Source organism: Camelus ferus, chromosome 25, assembly GCF_009834535.1.
Source record: "Camelus ferus isolate YT-003-E chromosome 25, BCGSAC_Cfer_1.0, whole genome shotgun sequence".
NCBI lineage: Eukaryota > Metazoa > Chordata > Mammalia > Artiodactyla > Camelidae > Camelus > Camelus ferus.
Window position 1 is genome coordinate 10425179 of NC_045720.1, and position 7184 is coordinate 10432362.

The 7184-nt window shown below is 46.8% G+C and overlaps 1 long non-coding RNA gene across 1 annotated transcript; it reads left to right on the top strand.

Annotated features, from left to right (window-relative positions):
- The first annotated feature begins 498 nt into the window (after positions 1-498).
- Positions 499-4863, top strand: LOC116659838. The gene is made up of 3 exons (XR_004315199.1): positions 499-604; positions 2345-2466; positions 4335-4863. It is a non-coding gene; the product is annotated as an uncharacterized LOC116659838 (long non-coding RNA).
- Positions 4864-7184: the final 2321 nt, after the last annotated feature.

Sequence of the window (7184 nt, forward strand, 5' to 3'; positions counted from 1 at the left end):
TCCTGCCAACTGGGGGAGAAGCCAGTGAACAACCAGTGGGGAGCACTTCCCCCAAGAGAGCGGCTCTCAGGTGCCCCTCTGCGGTGACCGCCTATGGCGCGGAGGGTGTGTCCGGACGCTGACGCTGTGTGGGGCTGGTGCTAGCCCCAGCTTGGAGCGTCCTCAAGTGTGTAAAAGGTTATATTCTGCTGGGCAGTCAGTGGCCCTTTTGAAAACATGTTTTAAATACCTCCAGTGTCCAGTTTCTTACAGGCTTAACCTGGAACACAACCACGGGAGTGTTCTTTCCAAAATGCAAACCAAATCATGCTGCTTTCCTACTCAGAACCTCTGCTGGCTCTGCTTTAAGGATGAAATGGAAGCTTAGCCTGGCAAACACACCCACTGTTTACCCCTTTTTTTTTTCCTACGTCAGACATCTTGAACTAATGTATACCCCCCAAACACACAATGACATTGATTGCCTCTGTATGGAATTTCATTCACTCATTGAACAACCTCGTATTAAGCAGCTACTGAATGCCTCTATGTCAGCCACGCAGATACAGCGTTGAACAAGGGTGATTCCGTGTTCCCAGAGGCCATAGCACCAGGTGCCATGCAGGTGAGTCCCCTGCCCAGCAGCACGTCAGAATCACCCGTGGGGCTTCCGAAAAGCACAGAGGTGTCCTGGGATGGGAAGGGATGCGAAGGAAGCAGCAAGCACAAATTTTACAAAAGGAAGGGGGAGCTGAATTCAAATTTCTCTTGTTACCTTCCTGAGAATCAACAGGATGAGTGGGGAAAGCTGGATTTTGGAGCCAAAAAGACGAGCTCAAAACTCAGGCATGCATCTAGCCCGACCTGCTGGGATCTTCCATCTTTGTATGTGTTGCCTGGTGAAATTCCTGACAGTCCCCCGTCTCACTCTCAAAAGCGCCCTGGTCTGGATGATAAATGATATGGTCACCGTATTCTAAACTCAGCTTTACCCTTTCCTACCCGTGAGAACCAGGGGAGATTGCTGAAACTCCCTGAGCCTCAGTCTCAGGGTCTGTGTCCCAGAGCGAGCGACACCGTGTTAGAAGGCAGAAGAAGTAAAGGTACCTGCTCCCCTGCTGGGTGCCTTAGGGAGCAGGTGCCTCATTCACAGAAGCTGTTAACACTCTTTGCCTTGTAGGCAGTGCCCCTCCTTGGCTCTGCATTGTTTTCCTGACAAATGAAATGGGACCTTAACAAGGAGAATGTATTCAGATGAAAAAATAGAGCATTTAGGTCTGTGAAAAGCCTGGACTTAAAGCAGGAAGAGGTTGCTGGTCGGGAAGGCGAAGCTATCACGAGTATCTCTGGGGCAACAGTGAACCTTCAGCTTGACCTTCCAGAGAGTAGGGCCGTACCACCCTCCTTGTTGGTTGAAATTTCTTGAGATTTGGGTCACTTGCTTCCAATGGGCCGAGGTTGGGGAGGGCTCCGTAGGCTATTTTGGTGTCCGGGGCCACACAGAGTTAACAGAGAGGCTGACACATTATCTGTCCTGGTGGCCATCCACGCAGCCACAGTCATGACTCACCAGATGGTGAGAAGGGCCTGTCTCAGCCTGTCTGCACAGTGATTCTGCTGCTGAGTCACTGATGCCCACCAGAAAGCCCCCTTTTTACATCTTCTTTCTGAGCTCCTCCTTTAGCACTGGAGGCCAAAGGGAACCCAGAGGAGAGGGAGGCAGAAAGACCTGCCAGCTGGACGGAGTGTGGTCTGACTAAGCAGTTGTGAGAGGCAGGCAGCGAGAGAAGGAAATTCTGGCACAGCTGGGCCCCTGGGTGGAAACTTACAAACAACCAGAGGGAAAAAAAAAAAAAAAAGAATGCTAATAAAAGCCCTACAGAATGGTGGCTATTCATAACATTTCAGAGCCCCTCAAAGGTGAAGGCTCTCGGCAAGGACAAAAAGATAGGTCAGAGCTTTACAGAAATCTCTTTGCATGAAGGAATAGCCACATGAGCAGATTGTTTAAAAGTCCAAGTGTATCCATCGAAGATAAAGTGGATCAACATAGAGAAGGGGTCTGGAGAGTCTAGAATGAAAGGCCAAGACGGGAGTTATCCAGCTCGGTTCTAGAAAGACAGGGGCTGCGGCTGGGAGCTACTCAAGTCTCTGGAATTATTCTGCATTCTCTGACAGGGGCTCGAAAAGAAGAGATTTGTCTTCACAGCGTGGTGGGCAAAATGATTACGGCATACACTCAGAAAGAAACCTTATTTTTGTAGTTACATATTCATTTATACCATTTGTCTATCGAACATGTCACATCCCTTGTATTTTTTTGTTGAATACCATGAAGTAAAAACAGGCAGACTTCTTTCTTTAGAGATGCCACGCGTCAGAGCCCACGCAATTCTGCCTGACGTGTCCTCTGGACAAGCTTCACCTGTGCGGGTCTCGGTCCAATGCCTCCTTCAAAGAGAAGCCTTCCCTGACCTCCTGTCAAACGTGGGTATCCCCGAGTGGCTCTCCCTCCAGCCTGCTGTCTATTTCTCGTAAAGCACTTCCGGGGTCTTGTCTGTATCTTGGCTTACCTGTCTGTTCTCTCTCTCCTCCAGAACGTAAGCCCTATGAGAGCAGGAACTCCTCTTACTCTCACCTAATCCCCAGCATGCTTGCCCACTGCTTGGCACACACTAGGTCCTTAGTAAACTTCTGTCACATGAAGATGCATTGAAATGAATTATGGCCAGAACAGTGACATTCTTGCACAGAAGAAAAAAGTAAGAGTGCAGCCAGGGCATTTTGAATTATGTGTCACCCTGGGTGTGGCCCTGGGAGGATGTAAAATGTTCGGTGATAATTAAACCCCTCTCCCCTCCAGCTGAGCCGCAGATCTGGGAGTTAGGTTGGGATGGACTGTTTGCCTATGGTGGTAACTATAGATTCGAGAACATGGCTTAGAACTGAGTCCAGAAGAGCCTTCCTGTTCCATCCTCTTCTGATGGGCTCACTCACCCAGTTGTAGCTATAAATCTTCAGGCTTTCCTCCCTCCCCACCCCACTCCCTCATCCCTCCAGTCCCTCCACCACCCTGGCTCCAGGGAGGCCTGCTCCAGTGGGCTGACCGTATGGCAAAGCTAGGAGCCGAGAGAACACGTGTGTCTCTGAGAGAGGGAAGCATGTCCATGGCAGGCAGGGGCCCTGATCCCAGCTCATCAGCCTGAGAAGCCATTCTTTCATGGAAAGAAGCAAGCCAGGGCAGCAGCTTCCTCTTCTTCTGAGATTGCAGAAGTTTCTAGGTGGAAGTGGGCTAGAGCAGGAATGGTTGGAAAAGAGAACGGTTCTCCATAGAGTAAATGGCATGGTGGTCATGCATGCATCTGGTGAAAAGGGAAGTCAAGGGCCACTGTGAGCAGGCATGAGCCTCTGGAGGTCATGAATTATGTCTTTAACCACTGTTTGGAGGCCACAGGGCCCTAGCATATATCTCTGCACCTGGAAAACTGCAGTGGCCAGTAAGTGTGTGCTTAGTAACAAGTGCTAAAAGAATGGAAGACTGTTTGAATGATTAAATGCCTTAGTGATTGAGTAAAATATGCATTATACATCAGCCTCTTCTGAATCTGGTTAATATAAGTTCAATCTTAATTCCTGGTCATCTTTGGATATATACCAAAAAATTGATTTTACAAATATTCAAGGCTGAGAACCAGAACAGAGACAGCAGTGACCCCACTAGCTTCTGGCCACATTGTAAACCCCCTTGGGACAACTTAAGCTCCAAACAGGCTGAATTACTTAGATCGAGTGGTCCACATCATCTGTAATCAACCAATAAGCCATTTTTGTTTGCCTTTCATCTCTTGAGCAAGGGTTCTGAACTTAGGTCTATGGATCCTACAAGGATCAGGGAACATATGTCTGAGGCATCTGTGAATTTGGATGAGGAAAAAAATACAGCTATATTTTCACTCACCTCTAATTGAAATCTAGCATTTTCATCACTTTTGAATTGGAAGCAACAAACCCCAGTGTATTAACAGTGTCTGTGAGTTTATAGTGCACAGAGATCACAGATAATTTCATAGCTTATGTCAGCTGTTGCAGGAACAGGCATATCTCATTTTATTGCCACTGCACAGATATTGCATTTTTTACATATTGAAGTTTTGTGGCAATCCTGAGTTGTCAGATGACAGCTAGCATTTTTTTTTTAGTAATAAAACTATTTTTTAATTAAGGTCTGTACGTTGGTTTTTCAGACATAATACTATTGCATACTAAGTAGACTGTAATACGGTCTAACTTTTATATGCATTGGGAAACAAAAAATTTTTGTGACTCATTTTATTGTGTTATTTGTTTTATTGCAGTTGTCTGGAACAGAACTGGCAATATTTCTGAGTTGTGCCCGTACCCATGTCTACTTCAAAGTTACCTTAGTTATTGGACCTCTTAAATCTTATTTAATGCCTTCGTAAATAAGTGCATATTGTTCTTGTATGGCCAGGCTTCTGAGATGGTCCTGTCTGATCTCACCTCCTGGTATTCGTGCCCTGTGTAGCCCTCTCCCATGAGTGTAAGCTGAAACTAGCAACCTGCTTCTAACCAGCAGAGTATGGCGAGAGGGAGGGTATGTCATGGACAAGATGAGGTTGTGAAAGATGGTGCCTACCATCTTAGTCCCATTCCCTCTCTCTTACTCACTCTGATGAAGGCAGCCACCATGGCCTCTGGCCGACAATCAGTGAGGAACTAAGGCCCTCAGTTCAACCTCCCATGAGAAATCAGATCCTGCTAACCACCACATACATGAGCTTGGGAAGCAAATCCATCCCCAGCCGACTTTAAGATGACCCAGCCCTGGCCAACACTGGATTGAAGCCTCACGAGGATCCTAAACCAGAAGACGCCCACAGAAATTGTGAGAAAATAGATGTCTGTTGTTTGAATATGATGTTTGATGCTTAGCAAAGATAAGCAAATACAGTTACTTGTATCTCTAGCTATCTCTCTCCCTAGTGACTGATAACTGTATCTCAGTATAACTAGTTTTTTTTGAGGAGGAGTCATACATTTCACCAATCTGCCCAGGTGGTTTATGCCACCCAGAGCTTAAGTGCCCCTGCCCCAGACTCTGTTTTGGAGAAGGTATGGGTTCTGGAAGGGTCATTAGGTTGTAGCTTACATCTGAAGCCACCTCTTCCTGACCTTGGAGGTAATGAATGGTGGAAGTAAGGAGAACCAGGGAGTGGGATTTGATTCAGCAGCTAGGCTGTCATAGGTTGAAGCAGAAGATTTTCATCAAGGTAGCGAGAGACACCAAAGGGAGATGAGAGAGCAGAGAACCTATGTGGGAAGCTTGAGCCCAAAGTCAGCAGGGTGACAGAGAAAGGGCAGATGGAGAAGCTAGGTGTGTCAGATCTTGGGGGAAGAGAGCTGGCCTGACTGTAATGCACAGGTCCCCGGTGAGTGCCATGTCCCCAGGTGCCTTGGCCTGGTGTTTTTAAGAGTAAGACCAACAAAGAAAATATAATCCCATCTCTCAGTGAGAGTCAGAATCCTGTGTGTGATAGGCATTTATACACTACTTTCCTGCCCTCTTGTCTAGATGGTAACCTCCTCGAGGTCAGGGTCCCTGTGTCCTTGTTTCCTTTGTACCCCAGAGATCAATCACAGTACAAAGTCTCATGAATAAAATGCCTGCTAAGGGACAGCCCTGACTCTAGGAACCAAAGATGAATTCAGTTCAGTCTCCATCTCAAGTTGTTCACAGCATAAAGAGGGAGCCAGCTCAACACAGACATTGACACGAGAAAGCCCTACCTCAGATATGAATTGCATTTCTGGCCAGGTTTGGTGGCTTTCCAAGCCTTGACTTTGTATTTACTAAAGGAAGCTAGTAACGCTCATTTCCCTGGTTTGTGGGAACGTTAAATGGGATGATATATTTACGTTGCCCCGCACAAGGCCTGACATGTCGCAGGAACTTTTACCTTCCTTCCTCTTTTCATGCAGCCTCCAGTCTGCCTGTCTCAAGGCCGCCAGGGTTTGTGTGAGATCTTATTCCTGTATGGGAGTTGTGGCACACTTGTCTCCCAACGAGCATTCTTTCTCATTGTCGGGTCACATGAAGCCACAAGCCACATTCTGTGGGCTCTCAGAGGCAGGGGCCATGTGGAACTCAGTTTTGCAACTCCAGCAAATTGAAAAGTGGTACCTCCACATAGGGGCTCTTCAGCGCATGTTTGATAAATGATGAAGATGATAAATGAGAAAGGTAGACAACCCTCCAAAATGGAGTGCAAGGTCATCATGAACTGGAGGAGTAGGGGCTTGGCCCTGGTTCTTAAAAAAAAGGTGGAGGACTCAGGTGAGTGGAAGGGAACCAGTGGTGAAAGGAGGAAGATATGGAAGGCGGCCCAACAGCCTTAGAACAGTGGTCACCTCTGGATATGTGATGGGGAGGGCCACAAAGAGAGCTTCAGTGGCCTCTGCCAAGTTTCATTAAAGAAAAAAAATATTTCAAGACAGGAGAGGAAGGTGAAGCATTTCAGATGGGAGGAATGGCACAGGCAAATAAATGCAGAGAGACTGGGAGATTGTGGAAACACCAAACAGGGAGGCCCTGAGGTAGGAGACTTCTTCCATATGCTCTACAAGCATAGAGTGCCCCCACTGAGGGGGCAGGGAGTGTGTTGGAGCTGTCCTTGGTCCTGAACCAAAGCCCCACCCTTTGTCACTGCTATTTCTGGTTATCCTAGGACACTGGGGGTTCCTGCCCAAATCCGCCAGTGCTCATAGGTTTCCTTGGTATTCTCCAACTTAATATTTTTAAGTCTGAGTTTACCCAGCTGCTACAAAAATAGAAGTCTAAGAAAAGAACATGGGTATTTCTCAGCCTAACAATAATGTCTACTATTTGTCAGGTTCTCACGTGTGCCAAGCCCTGTGATCATGGTTTGTATACTTTGTCTCACATTGTTTTAACTATCCCCATTTTGTAGATGAAGAAACAGACACAGAAGGTCAAGGTCACATAGCCCATAAATGGCAGAGTTGAGATTAAAGCAGGTCACATAAGTATATGTCCCAGAAACTAGCTAATCACTCCCTGTGGCACATGCATATAAGGCTTTAACCCTGAGGGATGTCTCCCCATGAAGTCATTGTCTCAATACTTTCTAGATTTTTTTCCATTTGCAAAAGCAGGATTGTGGATT